Source organism: Artibeus jamaicensis, unplaced genomic scaffold (genome assembly GCF_021234435.1).
Source record: "Artibeus jamaicensis isolate MK-2021 breed Jamaican fruit bat unplaced genomic scaffold, CSHL_Jam_final scaffold_584, whole genome shotgun sequence".
NCBI classification, from domain to species: domain Eukaryota; kingdom Metazoa; phylum Chordata; class Mammalia; order Chiroptera; family Phyllostomidae; genus Artibeus; species Artibeus jamaicensis.
The window spans coordinates 96,023-122,573 of NW_026522048.1; the positions used below are offsets into that span (position 1 = coordinate 96,023).

Sequence of the window (26,551 nt, forward strand, 5' to 3'; positions counted from 1 at the left end):
AGAGCACTACTGGATAAACTAAGACATTATTTAGTATTTTTTTTAGTCAGGATCTCACAAGTCCTTGATCTCAATAATGCAAACTTTCTGAGTACCAGCTTGGAACTGGCAAACCAAAACTCTTCTTTCTGAATTCTATTGGCCAGAGCAAGTCACAAGTTGAATCCAGACTCAAGGGATGGGGCATTAGATGCTTGATGGGAAGAGGTTCAAAGCTTCGCTGCAAAGGATGTGAAACAGGCTCAAACAGCTGGGATGGCGCCTGCCATCTCTGCCCAGCAAGTAGAACAAGGTGCCAAGGGAACAGAGGGAATGTGCCCGTGTTCCAGGGAAGCAAGTCAGGAGACATTCCCAGAGGATGAGCTTTCCAGGCTTAGCCTTGAGTCACAATTGCCCCTGAAGGAGTGAAAATCAAAGTCAGGGGAGGAGCAGGCACTGCAAGGCAGAAGGAGTGACCTAAGCAGGGTGAAAGTCAGGACGCAATTCCTTTTCAAAGTTGTAATGTTTGTGATGGACAAATGAAGGAGAGAATCCCCAAACATTTTTAAAACACAGTCAACTTTTTGTGCAATTTGGAAATTTTTATTCCTGTAATCAAAGGAAATATCTTTTTTATTATTATTTTCTTATCTTATTTGATTAGAGAGATTTTTTTCTTTCTCCTTGACATGCCCAGGAATGGGAAAACACACCTTGAAAGAATGTAATTTTGGACTCTTGCTGTACAAGGAAATATCTTCTTGACAGATTTGTCTTTACAGGTAAGTTCTGAGGGACTAATGAACACCTTTTATACTGAGATAGCCCAGAAGGGAACTATTTAGAATGAATGAATGTCGATAGATAGTTGTCAATCAATCTGTCTAAAAAGCAATTCTCTGAATGTGAGAGGATGATGAGGAAGACCAGAGAAGATTGGAAAAGAAAAAAGATTATTTATAAGACATTAATATATATTTTTAAAAATACTCCATGTCATGAGAGGAGGGTAGAAGAAAACTTCAACTGCTGTTAACACTGAACTATTTTCCAAATATGCAATAGGGAAATCAATGGGATGACTAGTATGACTAGTTTAGAAGAGATTTCATAAAACCATTCAATTCCCATCATTCCCTATCGACTCTTTAGATTATATGATAATCCACAATTTAAAATAATCTTAGTTTTCATACCTGCAAACAAAATATCAGATTTTATTATGTTATGAAATGTTTGCTTCAAACCAGATTAATCCATCATTCCTTATGAATGACAGTCATAAGTTTGAAAGACCTGTTGCAGAACTATAATATTTTCATAACTATAAGTGGATTTTTTTGTTACTTCTTCTTAAGGTTTTAGTATTCCATGTCTAGAATTTCCTCTTACCTGCTGTCTGCACCTATTTCTCTGGCATACCATTACTATTTTTTCTGAGAATAATTCAAGTGTATTTTTTCCTGTATGAACTTTTTCTATCTCTGCAACCTAACTTGGCAGAATCAAACACTTTTGCATGTGCCAGCACTAAAGTTAATACCCATCTCTAATATCTCTTATTACAACACGTTGCACATATTCATTTCTTTCTTCATTATTAGACTTTTTCAAAGATACAGTGTGTGCTTTCTTAATCTTTGTGTTCTGCCTTCCTGTAATGATCACAAAGCAGATGCTTGCTACGTGTTTGTGAAAGTAAGCCATGTATTGGTTTGAGAGAGAAAGAGAGACACATAGAGTCATTCATTTGTTGTTCCACTTATTTATGCATTCATTGGTTGATTCTTGTGTGTGCCCGAAATCGAATCCACAACCTTGGTGTATCAGGATGGTGTTCTAAGCAACTGAGCTACTGGTGGTGGAAGTAAATTAAAATAAATGTGTGAGTGGTTTTCAACTGCAAATGCAGCTTTGAAAGAGATGCATCTGTTTTCATACCAAAATTTTTTAATATTAACTTAGATTTCTTTTAATTTATTGCTTATAAAGCCTCTTCACATTCCCTATCATTCAATTGACACTTACAACAATCATATTATCCTCGTTTTAAAAATGACAGCATTCAGTAGGTTATGTGGCTCCAAAAAAAAGGAAACACATTCAGCCTCAACCATGATCTCCACATTGCACACTGTTGAGAGAAATAGCAAGTAAAATGGGATGGCAGTTCTGCAACTAACATTTTGTAATATCAAGTTTGGGTCACTTTTTTGGATTTATTTTTCTAATATATAAGTAAGAGAAGTCGACTAGGTGACTCCTTCCATTGTAACTTTTGAAACCTTCTCACACATACTTATCAAAACTCTGCAATCTGGGCACCACATTATGTGACCACTAGATGGAGATGCAGCTTAACCCAGCTACCAAGGAAACTGCACAGGGTCAATTTCCCACAGACAGAATTTTTGAAAGATAGATCCTGTAGTATAATCAAGAATTTAACAACTCTCTTTCATATGTGACTTCTTGGATTTCCCTTATGGAGAATGTGTTTTAGAATGCCAGCCATTCACACGGGCAAGCCAGAGGAGCAATGAACTTGAGACTGGTGCTAGAACACTGACTGATAAGAAGGAATTCATGTAAATGTCTGAGAACAAAGTACAATATTCATGCCAGGGTAAACTTAGTAATTGTAAAAAAAAATCCAGACTGTAGATCCTCATCAGACTCTAAACTTCATTACTGCAGACACCAACCAGGTTTGTCCATTTTGAATTCTCAAGAAACACTTACACAGAGAATAAATATACTGAGTGTCTACTGGGAGTGGGAAGGCTAAAGAAGAAATGGCCAGCATTTTATGAGTTCACAGTCAGAATCACACACTTCATGTACATTTACCGGACACTGTCTGTGCCCGGCTCTGTGCTGGGTTTCAGGAAAACAGTGGTAATAAGGATTACCATTTTTTATTGATTGCTAAATGCCAGCGACTTTGCTTAACACTCTAATACTTAACTCCTTAAATCCGCGTGGCAACACTCATAATAAGGGCTATTATCCCTTATTATTTAATGATAATGAAAACGAGGATAGGGGAGATTAAGGAAAATGCTTAGGTCACTATCAAGGTCATTCACTCTGATTGGTACAATAATGGAAAGACAAGGAGCATGTGTCAGTGCAAGAGGAGAGACACACACCAACAAACATGACGGCATTATTTCAGACCGTAACCAGAGATTCAGTTGGAAGCTTTCATATTGCAAAACTTATTCTTGCCTTGATTCATGAAAATCACTTACGGTGGTTCAGAATAGGTAAAAAGCAGGATTTCTGATTCATCTCGGATTAGCCATCATCTGCCAGTTCCTCATGGATGTGTGGCCTTAGTCTGGCTCACCTGGTGATCCTTAATCCTGAAAATGTTACTACGTCAGTTGAAACCACTGCTAATGTGCCCGAAGACTGGAAAATACGCTTTGTTGGCGAGACTTGTCCAGCCTATGCAGAGGCTAGGGAAAAGACAAAGAGATCAGTTCTCAGGGTGATGTAAGACTCCCTCAGACCAGGTTTGATCTGGACCTGTATTCGAACATAGAACGTTTTATTTTTTTTATCATTGTTCAAGTAGAGTTGTCTCCATTTTTGCCCTACCTTGGCCCTCTGTCCCACCCATTTCTGCCTCCCGCCCTTGAACCTACCCTTTGGCTTTGTCCATGTGTCCTTTATACATGTTCCTTGATGGACCTTTCCCTATTTTCCCCATTACCCCTTCCTCCCTCTTCTCTTGTTACTGTCAGCTTATGCTTTAATTCAGTGTCTCTGGTTATATTTTGTTTATTTGTTTTGTTGATTAGGTTCCACTTATTGGTGAGATCGTATGATATTTGTCTTTTACTGCCTGGCTTATTTCACTTAGCATAATTTTCTCTAATTCCATCCATGCTGTTGCAAAGGGTAGGGACTTTTTCTTCCTTTCTGCTCTGTAGTATCCATTGTGTAAATGTACCATATTTTTCACCCTCAGTTACTGGGGGGTGTTTAGGTTACTTCCAGCACTTGGCTATTGTAAATTGTGCTGCCATGAACATTGGGGTGCAAATTGGTCTTTCAGGATTTCAGCAGTGGAATTGCCATGTCGGAAATAGCAATTCCATGTTTAGTTTTCTGAGGGAATTCCATACTGTTTTCCAGAGTGGCTGCACCAGTCTGCATTCCCACCAACAGTGCACTAGGGTCCCCTTTCCTCCACAACCTCACCAGCACCTGTTGCTTGTTGATTTGTTTATGATGGCCATTCTGACTAGTGGTGGGGAATCTCACTGTGGTTTTAATTTGCAACTCTCTGATTGCTAGTGAAGCTGAGAATCCTTTCATATGTCTCTGGGCCCTCTGTGTGTCCTCCATGGAGAAGTGTCTGTTCAAGACAAAAAACTCCTTTGCCAAAAAACATAGAAATTTTTAAAAGTTTATATCCCTTCTACCAAGTTGCATAGATTCCTTTTAAGTCTGCCCTCAATTTAAATGCTTGCTTTTGATGCTATACACACACACACACACACACACACACACACACATATATATATATATATGGTTGACCAAAAGTAGGTTTAAGGTTGTATGTATGAAAAATAATACAGTAATTCATAATTAATAATATAAGAATAAACTGTGTGTTTCATGTACTCAGGACTAGAAACCTACTTTTTCCCCTATTCTATGTATTCCTATGTCCCTCAGATGAAGGGAACTTTTCTGGAAACAAAGAAGGAAGAAAGCAAGAAGGTTCTTTTTGCCCATGGCTTGTAATATGAAATTGACTGACAGTCCCATTACATGAAACATTAAAGAAATGAAAAATCATATTTTTTATCACAAGATAAAATAGGAGGAATAAATCCACATAAACAACCTCCACCGACAAAGGGTGCTATTTTTTATGTACGGACTGGTAGCAGAGATCGTTTATAAGAATATATCTTTGCCAAGGCTATTTTTTTCAAATGACTTCAAATAAGAGAACATCAAACTGAAGGACAAAGATTGGGAAGAGCAAAGAGCCCATGTCAAGGAGACAAACATTCTCAAATATTGTAAATACTCAATTTCAGCTCTGCTTGTTGAGTTAAAGCCTAGTGTGGAAGAGACCGCCAATGCTCTCTCAGTGCTGCTTTCTCCTTAATTCGTTTTAGTAGTAAAAGCCCTTCAGTTGAGTGCAGCCTTGTCACTGAATTCCCCAACTCCCAGTGGCATGTTTGTGTGAGTGGTGGGCCCACCTGCCCCATCACCCTCTTTCCTCGGGGGCAGGGTGCTGATGGCAGCTGCCCCCAGACCTCAGCGGCTCATCTCTGGTTACGAGAGCAGCTTAAATACTATTAAAGAGTATTTAATAGTATTTTCAAAGTACTTTTGTGTACTCTCCCTCTTCTCCTACTAGTGCCTCTTTATGTGAATGTTGTCACATTGATATTGTCCCAAAGGTCCCTTAAACTATCCTCAGTTTTGGGGGATTCTTTTTCCTTTCTGCTGATCTCGTTGGGTGTTTTTTACTACCTTGTTTCCAAATTGCTGATTGGTCTAAACTGCTGTTGATTCCACCTAATGCACTTTTCATTTCAATTTTTGTATGCTTCATTTCTAGTTGTTTTATGTCTTCTATCACCTTTTTTATGTTTTCTATCTCTTTTGAAGTTCTTACTGATATCATCTATCTTCCTCTAAGTTTATGAACCATCTTTCTGACCAATGTTTTGAACACAGTATCTGGTAGATTGCTAGTCACCATTTTTGTTTAATTTTTTCCAGAGTTTTGTCCTGTTCTTTCATTTTGAAGATATTTTGTTTTGTCATCATTTTGGTTTCCTCCCTGTGCTTGTTTCAATGCATTATGTAGATATGATATGTCTCCTAGTCTAGGCAGAGTTACCTTATGTGTAAATGCCCTGTAGGTTTGTAACAGGGTTCAGCCAAGAGGGGGGCGCAGAAAAGGATTTGGGATGGGGTCCAGAGCTCAGGGTTTCCAGGAAATAGTAAGATGTCCTCACCTCCCCCCACCGCCAGGTGTCAGTTGGGGGAAGGAACAAATGGAGCAGGGCCATTGAGAATTGTTTTGCATAGCAACAGTTTCACAGCTAACCTCTGGAATGGTCATTTAACATATCTATAACATTTAACTGGTTTCACAGGTATGTTAAATAGCTGTGGCCATGCTTTGAGCCAGGGAGAAGGGAGTGGCTTCTACCCAGGATGTAACTGGGGGCTGGTCCCCTGAGTTACAGCCCCTGCGTGAGAGTTTGGAGTTGATTGGATCCACACCATGGGGCCACACTTGCCCAGACTCACTATGGCAGCCCAGTAAAGCTGGGAGGGTGTGAGAGTCCTGGCAGGTGTAACCAATTGTAGGAGGAGTTGGAAATGGGGCTGCAAAGGAGGACTGGCACAGGGATTTAAACCAAGACATGACAGCCATTGAGGAGGGAGCCATGTGGTTTTGGGCAGAGTTAGGACCCCCTCTTGCCCAGGTGAAAGAGTACCACTGAGCTTTGCCAGAATGGGGACCCCTGTAGCCAGGTGAAGAAGAAAGCCACACGCTTTTGGTCAGAGTGCTGACCCCTGCAGCTCTGGTAGAAGAGGCCCATGAGTCTTTGGAGTGCTCTCTTGGGTTGTGTGGCATGGGAAGCAGGAGAGACTTTGCCTGGAAGAAGGGTGAAAGAACTCATGCCAGTGGACCGTGAGAAGTTGCCACATGACTTTGGATTAACTGGAGATCCTGCCTGGATGGTGACACGGCTGATGGTACCAGTGGCCTAGAAAAACAGACACGTGCTCTTTTCCTGATTTATGGTACTTGGAGTTGGGACAAGGGGAGAAGGGAGTTCTGTGTGTGTAGGTGTATACACTAAAGGACTTTAATATTTTAATGAAGGCATTAGGTGTGAATAGCATTAAATAAACCTTTCCTATTCCTTTCACAAATCTCTGGCATTAAGAGATGTCTTTCCAATTGGCGGTGGACAGACGAGCCCTATAGGTATTATTATACCGTCCTTGGGAGGAGCCCCTGTTTCCTCTAGGAGTTTTTGGCATCCCTCAGTGGGCCAAATATTGCCCCCCCCCTTGGACCTCTGTTCTGTAATAGGTTGAGTGGTACAATCTCTCTGGTCACCTGAGCAGGTACTCCAGGTGTGTATCTTGTGTGGGATGCACATGTCTTTCTGTTGTAGTTGATCCCTTATTGTTGTCAGCACCTCAGTGGGTGTGACTGACCCTCAGGCTGACTGGCTATGAGGACTGGCCGTGACTCAAGTAGACAAGTTTTTGTGCAGGGGCTGACCCATGGAGAAGGATTCACTATAGCATGGCTATGGTGTCTCCTGAGTCCATCCATTTGATGTGTTATTTGTGGCATTAATTGTGTGGTGTCGGGAGCCAGCCAGAAACCATCCCTTGGCAAGGTCAGGACAGCTGAGATACATCTGCAAGGCAGAGGCAACTGTGGCTTGATTTCCTGTCTATCTCTCCTTACAAGTTCGTTTTGGTGATCAAAAGGTGGTGGGATTGTTAGACACCTGTATTTCAGGTTCACTGATTTGCATAATTCCAATGAAGTTGTACAAAATAATTTCTTGACGAGAGAACAAAGTTCTCTCTAATGAAATAGCCCCTGAATGTCTAAAAGTTGTTGGAGTAACAGCCCCTCCTTTACCTTGAACAGGAATATATGTTAATTAGAATTTAGTAGGCAAAGAAACAGGAGAAGCTTGTTAGATACTATAAACTAAGCACGAAGATACAATTACCAAGGAGTTAGAGTCCATAGTACATAGAGAAACATTTTGGACAGAAAAATAGATAGCTAAGTTAGACATCACAAAGGCCTTATAATGAATTTCCTAACCTCTGCTCGGTCTAGCGTACCTTTTGCCTCATATTAAATTCTAAGACCTTTAATAAACAATAAGACATTCAAACTCTGTACATAGAGCTATTTCAAATTGTCTGGTTAATGGCTCTCCTGGTCAAAACAACTTTTGTTTAATATAACTGAGACTATGGAAATTCTTGTACTTTTCCTGGTTACCTCTGTATTGTCTTTTTCTGCTTAACTGATCATGCCATGCACCTGTTCCTTTAATGTTATGTAACAATCTCTATAAAAATAAAGCCTAAAATCAAACTTTATGAGTTCGGCCAGTCCCACAGAGGCTGGCTGTTCTCTGGCATTCAATCGGGTCTCTAACTCTTCATTTGCCTGCACTGTTCATCCTTCAGGGACCCTGAACCATGCCGAGGCTGGACCCCGTCAGTGTGGTGCTCTGGTGTTGTCTGAAGCTGGCTACCAGGTATGTTGGTTCTGGGGTCTCTTAGAAGGAGCTTTGGAGCAGGTTAAGGTCAGCCTCTGCCTGTGCTCAGGCCAAGGTCATCTGATAGGAGCTACAAAATGATCTGCAGGTATTAGCCACATACAGAGCTTAGAGACTCCTGGGAGTGGTCATGCTATGAACCGAGGTGTGCTGCCCCAAGTACCAAGCTCGGGGCCATTTAGCAAGAGATACAGGGGATGCTGAGGCCCCCACTGCTTATTTAGGTTTTGTGAAATTTTAATATATTTTTAGGAACATCTGTAGTTTGGGCCCAAGCCAGCCTCTTGTTATATTAGCTCCTGAAAGAGGTTCCTGTCAGGCACATGAATAGGGTAGGTTGGGTTCTCAGAGAGTCAGTAGAGTACTGTGAGAATGGTGTTTGCCAAGGCTGATGGAGACTCGGATTTGGCTCCTGCCTGTGTCTGCAGGCTGTATGACTAGGGCTCAACAAAGTAACAATAATGCCTCCTGGCACTTCAGTGCTAGAGAGAGCTGCCCCTCCAGCCCTCACCAGGAAGCCAGATGATTCATTTCCTCCCCTTATGTCCCTGGTGCTTTTTGAGCAGCTGTCTCTTCTCTGAAGTTTGAAGTAACTATGAGCAAGTGAATTTCTGCTCATGCCTTTTAATGATGCTTGGCAGTCTTCTGTCTCATGTGGACTGAGCCCCTGCTGATTTTCATAGCCAGCTGCTGTGGGGCTCTTCTTCCCTGTACTAGTACTCCAGGCTGGAGATCCAGTCTGGAGCTGGGAGCCTTCATCCTCAGAGGGTACTTCCACAGCCAAAGTATTCCTCTGATTCTTCACTGCGGCATGTGGATATGGGACCAGCCCATTTTTCATAACTTCCCTTCTTATCAATCTCAACATGGCTTCTTCTGTATATCTTTAGTTATAGAAGTTCTGTTCAGCTAGTCTTCAGGTGGTTTATAATTTAGTTATAGTTTTGATGTGATTGTGGAAGAGGGGAGCACAGTATATATCTAGTTTGTTGCCTTGTCCAGAAGTCAAGTCAGGATACAAACGTATCATCTGTTAGACAAATATTTCTGCTTTCATTAGCATCATAAAGATGAATTTGGGGGGCATGTAAACTGATAAAAATTGAACTCAAGATCTTAGTTTCTATGCTTGACATTCCTGTTACTATCAGCCAATAGCAATTTAAAACAGAGCCAGAAAATAAGCATTGTAAATACCTTGGCTACGCCCCCGACACTCCACCAAGCCCTCTCCAGTCCCTCTCCCCCTCGTTCCTGCCATCAGTCAACAGATAATTTCATACTAAGTCTCTACTTCTTCTCAAAATCTTCCTCAATTACAGGCAGTTGTATTTACTAACAGAATCAGCAGTGTGTAGGAGATGTAAATCTATTTGGCTTAAGGTGGGTTCAGGTCTATTTACATCCAAGAGAGACACTTGTAAGATATAAATGACTCAAAAGGTATAATTTCCCAGCATACAAGAAGGCAGATGTGAAGGAAACCATTCCACCATCCTCAAAAAGACAGCCAGGGACTTCTGCTTCTTCTAACTGACAAGGACAAGGACAGGTCTCTGTTTGATTTCCCATTACTGCCATCTATTTGAGTGCCAAGATTCTGGGATTTCACAGCAGTTTTCTTGGATCAGAAAATTAACAGCAGTGTCCTCACTCTGAGGAGTTGGTAAGTAATGATATGTGAGAGCAGACCTTCAAGAATAACTACCACTGAGGCTGTTGTAATTGCTCTTAGCAGCGAATTTGGTGGGGCAAAGTGTGCCTTCCACCAGTGTAACCCACTCCCGTTCTCACTCCCAAAAGAACTGGAAAATTAATCTTTGACAACTAAAGAACTACCATAATTCTTTGCATTTTGTCTTGGCATTTTGGCATGAACATTGGAATTTCTTCCCACTTTTTTTGTTGTGCCAGTTTTTTACTGTGACTGTGGTCTGTTAATGCCATTATTTTGATAGTTTAAAAGAAAGAATGTTCTATTGCTTTCTGTGGAATATTCAGTGACCCAAGTCTGTAATTAGTGTTTCCAAGCACCTGCCAGTTTCTATTTTTCTTTTTCATTTTAGTTGGAAGACCCTAAGTCAGTATTTTAATATCATTTTGTTTGTTTTAATATTATTTTCATAGCAGCTTTGTCAAAATTACTTAAATAACTAATCAGAAAATATTTTTTCTCTAAATAAATAAAAAATACCTACCCTCCTGAGATCAAATTTATACTAAAAATATGTAAGGACCAACAAAGGCTAGAATTATGTAGTCTGAAAAAAATCTTTCAAGTTATTGAGTTTTATACTGCTGGATAGAATATTTTAAATACAATTCTAATTCCCTTTTAGTATAATAATTTTACAAACAGGATAGAAAGACACTACACTTGACTCAGTTCAGTTTTGTGATCTTGATTAATACAAAAATTAAAAACCTCTATTTTCTGTGATATAATATGAAAAAAATTAAGATAAATACATGGGTTGTAACCTTCTGAAATGAATATCTCAGGCCCTGGGGTGGCCAGCTGTGTGGACAAGGGACACCAGGAGCCAGGAGCCAAAAGCAGCTTCTAGCCGAGTTCTCCAAAACTGGAAGCCACCAGAATTTTTATGTGAGCAACAGTAGTTAACTTTGATGATGTAATATTGGAAGCAAGGCCTCTGTAGGGGAAACTCATTTATCTTTTCTTTATGCAGCTAGAGGTTTCATTAAGAATGCTAAATCCGTGTATATGACATGCTTTTATAAATATCTTCAAATAATCAACAAAAGTCTAGCTTTGGTATAATATAAAAAGAACCCAAAAAGGATTTAAGGTACCTGAATCCATGACTATTTTTGTAATCTTCAGGCATCAGTCAAATTACCTCTCATTCCTCATATAGTGAAGAAGTTGGAGTATCCCCGAAGTCTGAGACTGGTTTAATAAAGATAGCAGAAAACATTGATTTAGGCAGACATTGGTATAATTTCAGTTCCACTGCCATTTTTTTTTAATTTCTACTTTTCTCCAGCTCATAGATCCATGTGTCTGCTAGCTCTGCAAAGACTGAAGAAAGGTCCAGTTGGAATGAATAGAGGATTTAGGGATTGAGAGTAGTAATGAACCAGCTGAGGGAAGGCATTTACTGAGAGATGTACAATATTAGGCCTTCAGTAATAATAGCTGCCACTGTGTGCTAGTGTTTGTCAATAGATGTGTGGTTAAAAATCTATGTTAACCCAAGAGACTATTACTTGGCCATAAAAAAGAAGGGCATCTTACCCTTTGCAACAGCATGGATGGACCTGGAGAGCATACGTGGAATCTAATGAACAAAATAAACTAACATACAAAATAAAAACTGACTCATAGATACAGAGAATAGACTGACAGCTATCAGAAGGGTTTAAGGGGCTGGATGAAAAATGTGGAGGGACTAAGCAAAAAGAAAACCTCATAGTCACAGACAACTGTATGTGTGACTACCAGAGAGCGAGGGAGGTGTGAGGAGGTAGAAAAGAATATAGGGGGGATAAATGCTGATGGCAGGAGTCTTGACTTGAGGTGGTGAACACACACTACAATATACAGATGAGATATTATAGATTTGCACACCTGAAAACTATATCATTTTATTAACTAATGCCACCTCAATAAATTCAATACAAAAGAAAAAAATAGTCGAAGAATAAATTGTAGGGTGGCACAGAATGAGATATATGTTTGGGGAAGCCCCTCCTATTCTCCTCCCTCAACCATGTCTGTGGCAAGAATTCCATCCATTATTTCATTCATACATTAGATAAGCATTGATTAAACTTTCACTGTGCACCAGGTCTTCGTCCATGTTCCTCGATCTACTTCTTTGCCAAGCGTGCGTAGGCTGAAAATCTGTTTTAACATATGCATTAAAGTGATGAATATTTTAGTGCCAATTAATTATGATTTTCTCATTTCTAAACACCAAGGCAGCTTTTTAAAATTTACCTCTAGACTCTTACATGGCATATAGTTTATTTTTTAGATTTTTCTTTACACTTAACTAATTGAATCAACTTTGTCTTCAAACTCTCTCTTTAGAATATCTTCCCAGATTATGTTCCAGTTACTTGCATTTTTAAACATGTGAAGAATTGTATTTAAGTTTCTGTGATTTTTCTCCATTGGGAAGATCTTATCCCCTTTTGCATTTGCTTTGAAATATGTTGAAATATATCATGGGAATCCCGAGGTTCCAAATACTAGGGAAAATTGGATTTGTATAATACTCTCATAAGTCATATTTATAAAGTATTGTAAGTATCATCCAGTAATGAAGAGACATAGATTCTGGCTCCAAATTCTTCAGTGATGTGCTGTGGTAGGAAATGTGACAACTTAGGCCCTTAGTTTCCTCATATTGAAACAAGGAAAATGATAATATATGATTTCTTCATGAGAGTATTGTGGAAAATCAAATTAGGTAGATATATAATAAAAACCTTCATAATTATAAAGTGCCTTACAACAAATACCAACAATTACCTTTTCTCTCCTTTGTGAGTCTAGACCACTAAGCTGGTTCAAATGTGAACACAGGAGAGAATGATGATTTGGAATAGATTTGTGTAGCAATAGATTTGTGTTGCAATAGATTTGTGTAGCAATAGATTTGCGTAGCTAATAGATTAGTGAATTAGCAATTATGCATAGAATAAACACATGGTCAAGGTTCTAGTGAATGGGCCTGACTACAAGGTCCCTTTATTTGGCCCCACAGAGAGGTAGTTTGTACTACAAAAGCAGACTCAGTAGTGCTTATAGAATAGGGAATCTACCAGGAAAGATCCCCTCAGAACCATAGGAAACCTGTCTTGCATATCATTTTTCATGGAAGGAGGCAGAAAGGGGAGATGTTGCATATCAGCGTGAAATGGTCTGCCCTATTTACTTAAAAGGGCATTCTTGCCATGCCAGTAATATATGCATTTACAAATCATTTATCTTTCTGTTATTGAGCCTTCTCAAACTTTTAGTCATCTGGCCAGCTTTATCTGACCACTGTGTCCCATGACAGTCTTCGGAAAAAAAGGGAGATTTGGGCTTTGACTTCAGCCTCCAAGATACTGCTAAGTGCAATCGATGGGGAAAATAAAGCAAGCTAGCAGCCAACCAGTACACATTAAATCATGAAAGAGACAAACAGACACAAAAACAGGCTTAACTCTGCGATAAATGAAGCTATAAGAGGGCATTTATGTATTTATTTATTCCCCTTAGACTCCTCCAACTCCACTTTCACGCTCTGTTCTGAGCACTCTCCTTGCCCCAGTTTTCCACTCTGCCCTTGATTTCATCCATCACAGTTGCTTCGGGGACCACATAAATACCATCTGTCCACAATATGCACTGTAGGAACTCACCTATCCTGTCTTTTCTTAGAATGTTATTTAGTCTTTCCTATCTCATAGGCATCTTGATCTTTAAGATCAGTCTTCCAAAGTACTGAACTCCACAGTCATCATGAAATATATAGCAATAGAATTTAAGAAAAAGATTGCTAGCTTTGGAATCACAGAGACCCAATCATCAGTCTTGCTTGAGGACTTGGGGTAAACAGTCTAAACACAGGTGGCAAACACAAGGCCTACAGGCTGAATCCAGCCCTCCACCTTGTTTTATCCCTCCCAGAACCTTGTTTCTACCTGATGGCAGCGCCAAGCTGCTTGTCCCTGGTTAAGGAGTAGTTACGTTTGTACAGTTCTAAAATTACATTCAGCCCTTTGAAGGCAATTGTGAGGCTGATGTGGGCGCTGATGTGAAAATGAGTTTGACACCCATGGATCTTTATCTCCTCACTCTTAAGACAGGTGTTATGAATCCTGTGTCAAAAGCTGGTGTGAACACTAATGTAAATTTTACATAAAATTCACATAGTAAGTTGTCAACAAATTTGCATCTTTTCATTTGAGTCTCAATCTGCAAAGTGACAACTTCAAAAGCAGGTCTATAGGAATTGATTCAAGAAACTTGACCCACAAAATGGTTGTTCATACATTCTGCTGTTCCTTGACTAATTTCAGTTCTCTGCCAACTATGGTCCAAGCTTTTAGGACATCATTAAAATGTCCATGTTACCCAAAGAAATCTATAGATTCAATGCAATTCCTATCAAGATTCCAATGATGTATTTCACAGAACTAGAAGAAGTGTTTCAAAAATTTATATGGAACCACAAAAGGCCCTGCATAATAACAGCAATCTTGAGAAAGAAGAACAAAGTAGGAGGAATCATGTTACCTAATATCAAACGATACTATATAGCTGTAGTAATCCAAACAGCATGGTACTAACATAAAAACAGATACATAGATCAATGAAATGGAATAGAGAGCCCAGAAATAAACACACACCTTTACAGTTAATTAAATTTGACAGAGAAACCAAGCACATACAATGGGCTAAAGATAGTCTATTCAATAAGCAGCTGGGAAAATTGACAGATAAGTGCAGAAAAATGAAAGTAGACCACCTTCTTACACCACACACAAGATAAATCAAAATGGATCAAAGACTTAAATGTTATACCCAAAACCATGAAAATCCTAGGAAAAAAAACATAGACAGCAAAATCTCAGGCATAGCTCAAAGCAATATTTTATCAAATATATCTCCTTAGGCAAGGCAAACAAAAGAATAAAATGAGAAAATGGGACTACAACAAACTAAAAAGTTTTTTTAAAGCAAAGAAAAACAACAAAGTAAAAAGACAAGCCACAGAATGGAAGAACATATTTGCTGATACATCTGATAAGAGATTAGTAGCCAAAATTTATAAAGTCCTTACAAAACTCAACACACAAAAAACAAACAACCTGATTGAAAATGGGCAAAGGAGCCCATTTGGACACTTCTCCAGTGAGGACCTACAGGTGGCCAGTAAACATGTGAAAAGATGCTCAATGTCATAATCATCAGAGAGATGCAAACACAAACCACAAGGAGATACCACCTCACACCTTCACACCATAGAATGGCTGTCATCAGCAAATCAAAAGTCAACAAGTGCTGGCAAGGATATGGAGAAAAAGGAACCCTTTCGCACAGTTATTGGGAATGCAGACTGGCGCAGCCACTGTGGATGCCAGTTTGGAGATATCTCAAAAAATTACAAATGGATCTGCCTTTTGACCCAGCAATCCCATTTCTGGGAATATATGTGAAGAAATGTAAAACACTAATTCAAAAGAACACAAGCACCCCTATGTTCATTGGAGTGTTATTTACAATTGCCAAGATATGGAAGCAGCCCAAGTATCTACCAATAAATGAGCAGAGAAAACAACGATGGGCCATTTATACAATGGGATATTACTCAGCCAGAAAAAAAAAAAACCTTACCCTTTGCAAGAGTATGGATGTGCCTGTAGAATATTATGTTAAATGAAATAAACCAATCAGAGAAAAAATACCATGTGATTTCACTCACGTGTGGAATCTAATAAACAAACTGGACTAACGAGTCAAACAGGGACAAACTCATAGATGGAGGGCAAATGACAGCTAGTGGGGGAGGGGGGTTGGGGGAAGAGGCACTAAGCAAAACGGAAAAAGGACTCGTAGACACGGACAACAGTGTGGGGATTGCTTCGGGGAGGAGGGTATAAGGGGATTAAATGGTGATGAAAAAATAAAAATAAAAATAACTGAAGGGTAAAATATTTTATATGCCATATTTTACAGACATTATTTTTAAAAAATAGTTCAATCAATACTTATTTCTTATAGTATATTATCTTGACTACATTGTTCATTTGCCTCTGATTAGAAAATGAACTATACTTTTTGCTTAATTTTTCAGTAGCTTTATATCTAAGAATTGCAATTGATGTTAGATCTTTTGGTTTATATTAGATCTTTCTTAGATACATTTCTTTTATTTTTGAGTGCATCACATGTAGGAATAGTCATGGTGATTAAGAATATTTAAAGTAAAATTATTTTCCTTCTTTTTTAACACTGCTGTTTCATATCTTTAGAATAGTCTTTCTGCTGGTGTTTAGTCATCACTAACCATGCTTATAGATTAAAGTAATTTCTTTGAAGAAAACTGAAATTTCCTTATACCTGGCAAATGTGTTTCCCTGTGTGTGTGAGTTTTTTAAGACAAGCAGAAGACAAACACCTTGAATGCCCTTTCAGTTCCTCTTCTGCAACACTGCAAGTGAGAATCATTATATCCTTTAGTAGGATTTTTGTGCAGTTTATATGCCTCATGGGGGAATATTTCCATTTTTGGGGAAATGTTTCTATTTTGTGGAAATGTCTATTCATAAAAATTTCATGGGACTTGGGAGGGCAAATGTACCCAAAAAAACCAACCAGGGTCCATGGTGACCTGGTTCACCTGTTTATTACTGTTCCTCAATGACTTCTAGGCAATTACTGATGAAATGATTTATGACTAAATTGAAAATATTTATCAGTTAATACTAAAACATAGCTCAGGCTTTGAGTGTAATTTAGCCCTAAAGACTGTTTATTACTGTCTTATGATGATCTGAAAATTTGGGAAGAGCATTATGAGACATGGAAGGTTGGAGCACTGGGAAATGCCCAGAATGTAATAAAAATGACACATGGGACAGGGAGCAGTGATGCATATGTTTAAAATAGTTCTAATGGAGTAGTAAGAACACAAACATTTGGAGAAACAAGGGAAAACAACCATAACAACAAAAGTCTAATAGAAAACTTTTGCTGGACCATATGCCCCTGTGAGGATAAAGACTTTGACTGAAATATAAATGAATATACTGTGTTTAAGTCACTCTTCAAACAAAAAGAAAATAAGAACAGAAATATTTTTCTCTTTATTATACTCATACCAGCAAGGCAGAGTTACAATTCATTCCAATTTTGTGAAATATCAGAATCTTAAACAAAGGTTCAACCTTTTGTGACTCTTGCCAGTGAAACTTTAGAACTCTCTCAAGAATCTACAAATGTTTCCAACTTAGTGCTTATTTTGTAATATAGATGGATACTGCAGAGATTGGCCTTGTTATAGTTAGTGAGAGAAATATTCTATAATATGGAAAGAATGTATTATTTTCTCCATCTATAAACTCTCTAGAGACCTGAATTATCTGCAATAAGAATGAAAAGAAAATGCTTGGGCATGTAAAATCCAAAATAACTATTGTTCATATCCTGCAACTTGATGAATGAGAAGACAACACAATTTAGGTATACTTTAATTCTTATATCCAGAAAGTTGAATTTTAACTGAGTCACATTTTTTTGAAAATCATATTAAAATGACTATGTTTTTAATTTTGTGGTTAGATCACATGATTCAGTAGCTTAAGCTGTATCTTCTAAGTCAAGCTAATATAAATATTTGCCCTTTCTGATTTAAAATGGTAAACTGCCAAGTTGACAAGAAGGCCTTATATTAGTATTAAGTGTCACTAGTGTGAATATTTTGGACCCATTTAATTCTATAAATATTGCAGAATGTTTTGAAAACCAGTGTAGAGTCTCAAGAGTTTGTGTGTACTGTCTGTCCCTCCTGCATTAATCTTGGCTGAGCAATATTCTTAAGTAATAAAGAATAAAGTGTAAAAAGTAATAAAGAATAAAGAATAAAAAGTATTGAAGCAATAGCCAGGAGAGGTTATATAGAATATGTGTTTATTTCTGGAGCATACCTTACTGCTTCACTCTTTGGGTCAGAAATCCTGTGTGTTTTTATGAGTTTCCTTGCCAAATGCAAGACTCTTTAAAGCAAGGTGTTCTTTGTGGAAAAAAAAAAAAAAAAAAAACCCCAGCCATGTTAATCCTCTTGGTCCTTCATTTTGCTGGCTTCTTCCTGGTCTCCTAAAATAGGTCCATATTACTTATGAAATTGGTCTGGATTACATTGCAAGTATACTTTCACAACTGGAGCTACAAAATTGCCTTAGGTCATGCCCACACATGACTGATAAATTGAGTAATACATTAAAAATACAGTCAGAGGAAATTTAGTTCATCATTTTGGCAAAAACCTGATGTTACCAAAATCATGCTTATAAATCATTGCCTCATCTTTGTGGGTGCATAAACAAATTTTCCCTTGCTTAGCCAGTTAAATAATCTACACGACACATTTGTTTTGTTTCCTCTTTCTCCTGAAAAAAAATATTGAGAACAAGTTATTACAATATCTCTGTAACAAGAAAAAAGCTAGACCTGAATTATAGAGGACAATTTTATAGGAAGAAAATTCTTAAGAATGTTTTCTTTTTTTACCACTTAGATTACAGTAAGGTAACAAATATGATTTTGCACAAATTTTATTTCCTCTATTTATGCTTGCAAGGACAAAGTAATGCTAAAATTTTTAAACTGGCTCCTAGGAAAACTCACCAAATAGTCAGCTTTTCTCTATTTTTCTTACTTGAAATTCAGCTTCTGCCTTTCATCCCTCTTATATTTTTAAGTAGGTAATGAGAAGTTGAAGTACAAGCTCTCTTGAAATATTGTGGATCGGGTCTGAACAGATCAGAGCTCAGTTCTCTCAGCTGCACTTGCCAGAGCTTTTTCTAAATGGACACATCCGCATATACATAAAAACGGTGGGGGGAGAAAGCCTATAAAAATGCAAAAGAATTTTTTGTGGTATTAAATACACCCAAAGATAGAGATGCGTTGAAATTCATAAAGTATGTGAGAAAAGCAACTGATGACAGGCACTTGAAAAAACCAAAAAATTAAATAATTTATTTGGCTTGGAGGTTATTGAATTTAAGAAGAGATAATGTAGCCCTGGCTGGTGTAGCTGAGTGGATTGAGCCCGGGCCTGTGAACCAAAAGATTGTGGTTCAATTCCCCGTCAGGGCACATGCTTGGGTTGCAGGCCAGTTCCCAGCAGGGACCAGTTCCCAGCTGGGGATGCACCAGAAGCAACCATACATTGATATTTCTCTCCTTCTCTCCTTCCCTTCCCTTCTAAAGATAAATAAATAAATAAATTTTTTTAAGTTTAAAAAAAGAGAAGAGATCATGTATATTTGGTGGGAGGTAGGAAGCTAACAGACCCCCCCCAACACTGCCTTAGTCTATTTCTTGGTATGCACTACTCCAGCTCATTCCCCCATCCTCTGTGTCTTGAATACGGCCATACAGGCCACTGCTTTGGATTTTCGGTATTTGCTCCTCTCCAACCTGATACATTCTCCCAGGTATTTACATGGCCCACTTCATCATTTTGTTACATGTTGTTCAAAGATTTCTTTACTGAAGATACATATCCTATTCTTCTCTTTAAATAGCACATCCCTGACAACCTCAACCTCCTTCCTTGCTTATTTTTTCTTCAGAGCTTTTATCACCACCTAATGCATATTTTATTATCTTCTGTGTAGCCCCAATACCTACAACACTGCCTGGAACTCGACAGGCATGCAACTTACACAGGTTGAATAGACAAATCATTTAAACTGTTATATCTATTATCTAGCGAATCTTGCCAGAGTATCTCAAATGTTATAATAATACCTGCTAGAATATTTTGAAGGATATTTTATCCAAACTTTAAAAAGCCAAAAATGTGTTTTGAAGATTACTGCCTTCAAAAAGATGAAAGCAATTATAGCTTTCTGCTTATTATGCAGCTCATTCTTATTGTGCAATCCAAAAAGATTTCTGATTTAGAGAATTCAGAGAAAGTTTTCTATTTTCATATTGTATTTAATTGAGTGCTTATGCTGTGTCTTGCTAGTCTCTCTATTTCTATTTCATTTTAGAGCTTGTTTAGAAACCCGTGCTTCACAACCAATGGACCTCTTGAAGGAACTGTGTTGCCCGGGAGCCCCTGTGTCTGACACAGGCTTTGGCAGACCAACCCTGCAAAGATGTTTGAATCCTTCTGACACATTTGGTTGCAGGGGGAGCAGCTGCATTCAGGGGGATTCCTCTGAAGTCATGGCTTCCTTGTTGTCATGTGCTTAGTGTAATGAAGACTGATACCGACTAACTAATGTGTCAGTTCTACAAGCTTTATTGACCTCATGTGTATTTTTATCAAGGGGATATGTTTTGGGTCTTAAAATCCAGTTTAGGGTAGAGAGATTTTGCAGATTTTTAGGTGAACTAAACTTTTTGCACTTTGAGTAACTTTTACTGTAACAAAACAAAACAGAACAAAAACACGGTCCATTAAAGGTCAAATTGATAGATTGAATTTTCTTAAATTTCAAAACATCTAATCTTCATAAGTCATTGTCAAGGGAATAAAGAAATGTCACAATCTCTGAGAGAACATTTGCAAAACATATATAATGCATAGGATATACATGCTAAACTATATATGTTAAAGGATATATATAATTTAGCAAAGGTCTTCAGAATATAATTTTTAAGTGAAATAATAATGAAAACAATCCAACTATAAATGAGCAAGATATTTGAATAAATACTTCACTCGAGAACATATACTGATTACAAATGAACATGCCTACAAATGCTCACCGTGATCAATTCTTTTGGAAATGTAAGTCAATGAGAAACGTAGTGAGCTCACACTGTACGTCTACTAGAATGACTGCCATAAAAAAGACCGGCTGTACTGAGTGTGGGTGACACTGTTGGGGAGTTGAAACTGTCATACACTTCTGTTAGGAAACTAACATGGTAAAACCACTTTGGAAAATTGTTTGCAGTTTCTTAAAAAGTTAATCATAAACTCAGATATTCTACTCCTAGTTATTTACTCAAGAAAGTAAAAGCATATGTCTTTATAAAACTTTTATATGAATGCTAATGTCAGTTCTATTATAATACATAAACACAGGAAACAATCCAAAATGTTCATCAGCTGATGAGGGAATAAACTGCTATGAATTTAGAAAAGAGTACTGATCAACAGTAGAAAGAATTTAGGCTACAACATGGATGTAAATGTCAGTCAAATAATTATGCTGAGTAATAAAAGTTGTATAAAATAGGGCACAATGTATAGTTCTACCGATTCTAGTAAATGAATAGCAACATATAGTGGTAGAAAGCAGGTGTGTGGTTGCCTTGTGTGGGAGGAATGCGGGGAGGGGCAAAATAAGGGACGACAAAGGGTCAAGAGGAAAGTTTTGGAGGTAATATACTTATTCAATATTTTTATTTTGGTCATGATTTCATGGGTGTATGTCTGTTAAAACATGGTATGCATGCATATAGGTTAAAACATTTTATGCAATCAATATGTGAAATTATTTTATGTCAGCTATGTCTCAATAATTCTGTTAGAAAGAGCTAAGCACACAACGTCACAATAACCATTATCTACATATGCCAATTTTTAGCTTGGGCCACCACATAGGTGTCACCGACTGTGTGTAGTGGTCTGCTGGCATAGGACCCTCGGGTGGATTTGCCATCTGTGAGTAGAGTGTGCATGTGCTATCCATTCATTGTCATTTTGAAACCTTTTATTTAAGGAATTGTCTTAGGCGGAAGTCTTGCAGGCACACTCAGAATTATACTGTTTAGTACACCACCTAATACTAAAAAAATACAGATGCCACCAAGAATAGAGACAAAATTAGTGAGGTAGGTTTGAAACATTTCTTGGCACACAATTCCCCTCCAGCTGGTTTACATGTCCAGTTTAATTGTGACTTTTTAAAACTTCTCTAGCACTTCCAATTACTCTGTTAATTTAAAATTTCACAATTCGCATTCCAAAAAATTACATGTTGCTTAGCCTTTGGATTTTGGTTTGAAATATGATGCTATACTCTACCAGCAATCTTATTTTCACCACAACACTTTGACAGCTGTTCAAGACTATTAATATTGATTTAATGCTCAAGGAAATTTGCAATTTCTCACTAAGTATGGGGGCAACTTTGCCCACAAAGTCCCCCCTTCCACCACGGATGAAAGTAAAACTACCAAGACATGATCTGCTTGGGGAGGAGAGGTGGCCGATCCCTCAGAGGAGAAGGGCCAAGAGCCCCTTCCTCAAGGGGCTTTTATTGGGTTCATTTGCACAAGAATACAGGTAAGGATTAAACATAGATAGCATTCAAAGAACTATGAGGGCTTATTCTCAGTCAGGGTCAGATAGCTAAAGAGCCATAAAACTTGGAGGAACAAACTTCTTGCTTGGACCCTTATCATTTAAATGAGAGCATTCTAAACAAAGCAGGTTTCACAGGATTTTACATATTCTTTCTTAGGCCTGATCACCCCGGGGGAACCTGCCCTTCCCAGCACAGGGCTGCACCGCCTTCCCCATCATAGGTTTTTAGGCTTAAGTGGATTAGAGCCAGGAAGCGCTTCTCCCAGAGGACTTGGGGACTCGGGCTATGTCAGAATAGCTGGGGGGGGGGGGGCGAGGGTCCATCACTTTCTCTTTGTTGCAGCCCCCTGAGTCCTTCCACGATGGCCTCCCAAGTGATTGTGTCTGGCTTAGGTTGCCCGTCCTATGAGAAGTCTTACCCGTCTCTGACTATCCAACCATGCATGGGGCTCAGGGACAAGCTTTGTCTCATTAGGCTTGCATTCCAGGGGTCGCTTACTCAGCCTTAGCCACGGGGGGCGGAGGGGTAGTTAACAACTCCTGAAACCAGGCAGAGCGTTTCTCAACAACTAAGGGAAAAAGAATGTAAGTTAACCACAAACCTTTGCAGCAGTCAGCAAAGGGATCCTTGTGTTTCACTGTTAAGTAATACTCATATTTCATCTTTCTCTGTCTCAATAATTTGGTTTTTCTTTCTTAGGAGGAATACTCAAGTTGAACAATTACATATGTACAATCACTACATGTTTAGTGGTGATGCAGGAAGCTTTGGAAAACCTTTGTTCACCCAAACCCCAAGCACCCTGGGAGAGCGATACGGCCGTCTGGGAAAAGCAAACAACAGGATGTTCACAACAGCTAAGATTAGTGCCCTCCCCCGCCGCCCCCCCCGCCGCCCCCCCCACTGTCAGAACTAATTTCTGCATTTAGCCTTTGTACCTACCTCTGCTTCTGCCAGGTAGGTATAGGGAGCCTATAGCTAGAACTAACTTCCGCATTCTGCTTCTGTATCCCGCTTTGCTACATAGACAGGAAGACCCTGTAGACTATATAAACCCCAAGAATCCTTTGTTTGGGGCTCAGAATTTGGAGAATGACTCTTCTGAGCCCATGCACGTAATAAACTTCTCATGCTTTCCACTATCTCCTCCCTGTGTGAGTTTCTTCCCGCACCAGTGGAAGGATTTTAGTAAGGCATTAGAACAATTGCAAAAGAGAAGACTAAGAGTTGAACAAATCAGAGAGTAGGTATTGTACATTATTCTTCTGCCACATCCTCACCAAGCATTCTCTATAAGTCGGGCAGTGTACTGGAACTAGATAAGCAATCGTGAGCAAAACCAGCCTGTTTCTTGTTCTCACGGAGTTCAGGGTACAGGAAATCCATTCAATTAGATGCACAGTTTATCTCAAACTTCACCTCCTGGTTCTTCATTACTGTTTCCCAATTTGCAAGAAAGCCAAATTTCTTACTCATTTAATAAATTTATACTTATGTGACTGAAGTCATGTAACCCTCTCCTCCTTCTTCTTTTACCATTTTATTTTTAATTTTGAAATAATTTGATGCCCCCCCAAATTGCAAAATTAGTATAAAAATTTTTCACATACCCAGACCCAGCTGTTGAAGACTTTTTACCACATTTACTACTATTCTCTCTCTTCTCTTCTCACCTCTCTCTGCATTTCCATGGGTACAGTTATGGGTATAGATATAAATATAGATAAAAATACAACTATGGCTATATATTTTTCTTAAATATTTGAGAGGAAATTGAAGGCAGGGTACCTTTTATATCTAAATACATCAGTATACATATTCTGTAACCATATTGTATACATATTCTGTAAACATGTTGTAATAAATAAAATCAAGAAACTGATGATAAGACTAGTACCTAATCTAGAAGCCATATTCAAATTTCGTCATGCTTACCACTGACATTCAGAACCATTCCAGGATCACATGCTGCACATGGCTGTCTGGTCTGTTTATTTTCTTTAGATACGAAACAGATCCTTACCTTCTCTTTGTCTTTAAGACTTGGGTATTTTTAAAGAATACAGTCCAGTTATTTTGTAAAAGGTTCCTCGGTTTGTGCTTATCTGGTATTGCCTATCATTAGATTCAAGTTATACACTTTGACAAGAATACCATAGGACTGATGTGTCTTTCTTAATGCACCACAGTGTACCATTAATGGGACAGTAATTTGACTTCATCAACTTATTAAAGGTGGAATCTGCCAGTTTTCTCTAAAGCAAAGTTACCATTTTCCCCCTTGTAATTAATAACTAGCCTATTGATCTCTGCCTTGAGATTATGTAATCATCCTGCTTCTCACTATACTTTTTTCCACAAATCCTTGATGAGTCTTACCTGAAACAATTATTATTAGAGAAGTTTCGAAATGGTGATTTTTCTATTTCTATCATTTCTTTGACTTTTATCAGTTGAAATTCTAGTGTAAGATAGCACTTTCTTTTCTCCCTAGTCAATTTCTCTTTGAAGGTCTCGTCATCTGTCCATCTACCTATCTATCCAACCATCCATCTCTCTATTTTTTCTTATATGCTTTACATTGTTGTATGTAGAACCAGAGAGGTCCCTGGTACAAACCTATTTCATTTTTCTCACCTCGCCGAGTTGGGTTTACAAAATAATCTTAGTGATGACTCACTCTACTCACAATATTATTTCTCCAAAGATAACTAAGTAATCATGAGGTTTTAAAAAATTACTAGTGTCAATGGGATTACATCAGAAACCAAAATAAACTTTCATTCTTCAAAATCTGTGGGAGGCTTGTCCATGAGGGAGAGCTTCGTGCCTTCCAAGGTGATCCCAACATCCTCAGCTGGATGCCCCTGCCTTCATGAACATGTGTGTGCAGGGAGGGACTCCTTTCCCAGCCTCCTTGTCAGAAAGCAGTCCCCAGTGGGATGGTACACTGCAACCATAAGGCTTGCCTGTCGTAAATTTGATGGTTTTATAAGGTTGATTGAGTGCCTACTTTATGTTTATTGGAAAGGTAAGATTTGTGACATTGTCTCATGCCCTGATATTTGTCCCTGGTCTGGTAAGATTTGAACTTCCCAAATTTGGGATTTTAGTGATAATGCTTCACTATGTTGCCAAGATTATAGATAGGGAACTCAACAAATTAAACTCAGACAATTTAACCAAAGCATGTGGCAATTTGTTGCAGAAATAAAAGTTTTTTAAATGTTTCTTTTATATGAAAGTTGTGCAATAAAAGGATAATCAGAGATACCACTTATTCAGTGCCTAATATGTATCCCTAGTGCTTTATATATGCTATTCAAAAGTTTCATAAAACCCTAGAAGATCCATGTTAATATCCCGATTTTAAAAATCTGCAGCAGGAGTTTTATTTTATTTTTTTAAAGTATATTTTATTGATTATGATATTACAATTTTTCCAATTTCTCCCTCTTTTTTCTCCCATCTGTTCTGCACCCCCCAACCCTCCAGCATTCACCCTCCATATTAACCTCTCTCCATCTGTTTTATGCCTACCAATTACACTTCTTCTTCCCTGTACATTTCCCCCCATTCTTTCCCTCCCCTTCCCCACTGAAATCTCTCCATGTGATGTCCATTTCTCTGATTCTGTTCATTTTCTGGTTGTTTGCTTAGTTTTTGTTTTTGTTGTTTGTTCGTTTTCTTTTAGGTTCATTCATTGATAGTTGTGATTTTGTTGTCTTTTTACTGTTCATAGTGTTGATATTTTTCTTAGATAAGTACATTTAACCTTTCATATAATAATGGCTTGGTGATGGTGAACTCCTTTAACTCGACCTTCTCTGGGAAGCACTTTATCTGCCTTTCCATTCTAAATGACAGCTTTGCTGGATAGAGCAATCTTGGATGTAGGTCCTTGCCTTTCATGACTTCAAATACTTCTTTCCAGCCCCTTCTTGCCTGTAAGATCTCTTTTGAGAAATCAGATGATACTCTTATGGGCACTCCTTTGTAGATAACTTTCTCTTTACCTTTTGCTGTATTTAAGATTCTTTTTTTATGTCTAATCTTGAGTAACTTAATGACAATGTGCCTTGGTGTGTTCCTCTTTGGGTCCAACTTCTTTGGGACTCTTTGAGCTTCCTGGAAGTCTATCTTCTTTGCCAGATTGGGGAAGTTTTCCTTCATTATTTGTTCAGATAAGTTTTCAGTTTTATGCTGTTGTTCTTTACCTCCTTTATAATTTGCAT

The 26,551-nt window shown here is 38.3% G+C and overlaps 1 long non-coding RNA gene across 1 annotated transcript; it reads left to right on the top strand.

Annotated features, from left to right (window-relative positions):
- The first annotated feature begins 673 nt into the window (after window positions 1–673).
- Window positions 674–23,148, top strand: LOC128626416 (uncharacterized). The gene is made up of 3 exons (XR_008390366.1): window positions 674–761; window positions 8,203–8,273; window positions 23,016–23,148. It is a non-coding gene; the product is annotated as an uncharacterized LOC128626416 (long non-coding RNA).
- Window positions 23,149–26,551: the final 3,403 nt, after the last annotated feature.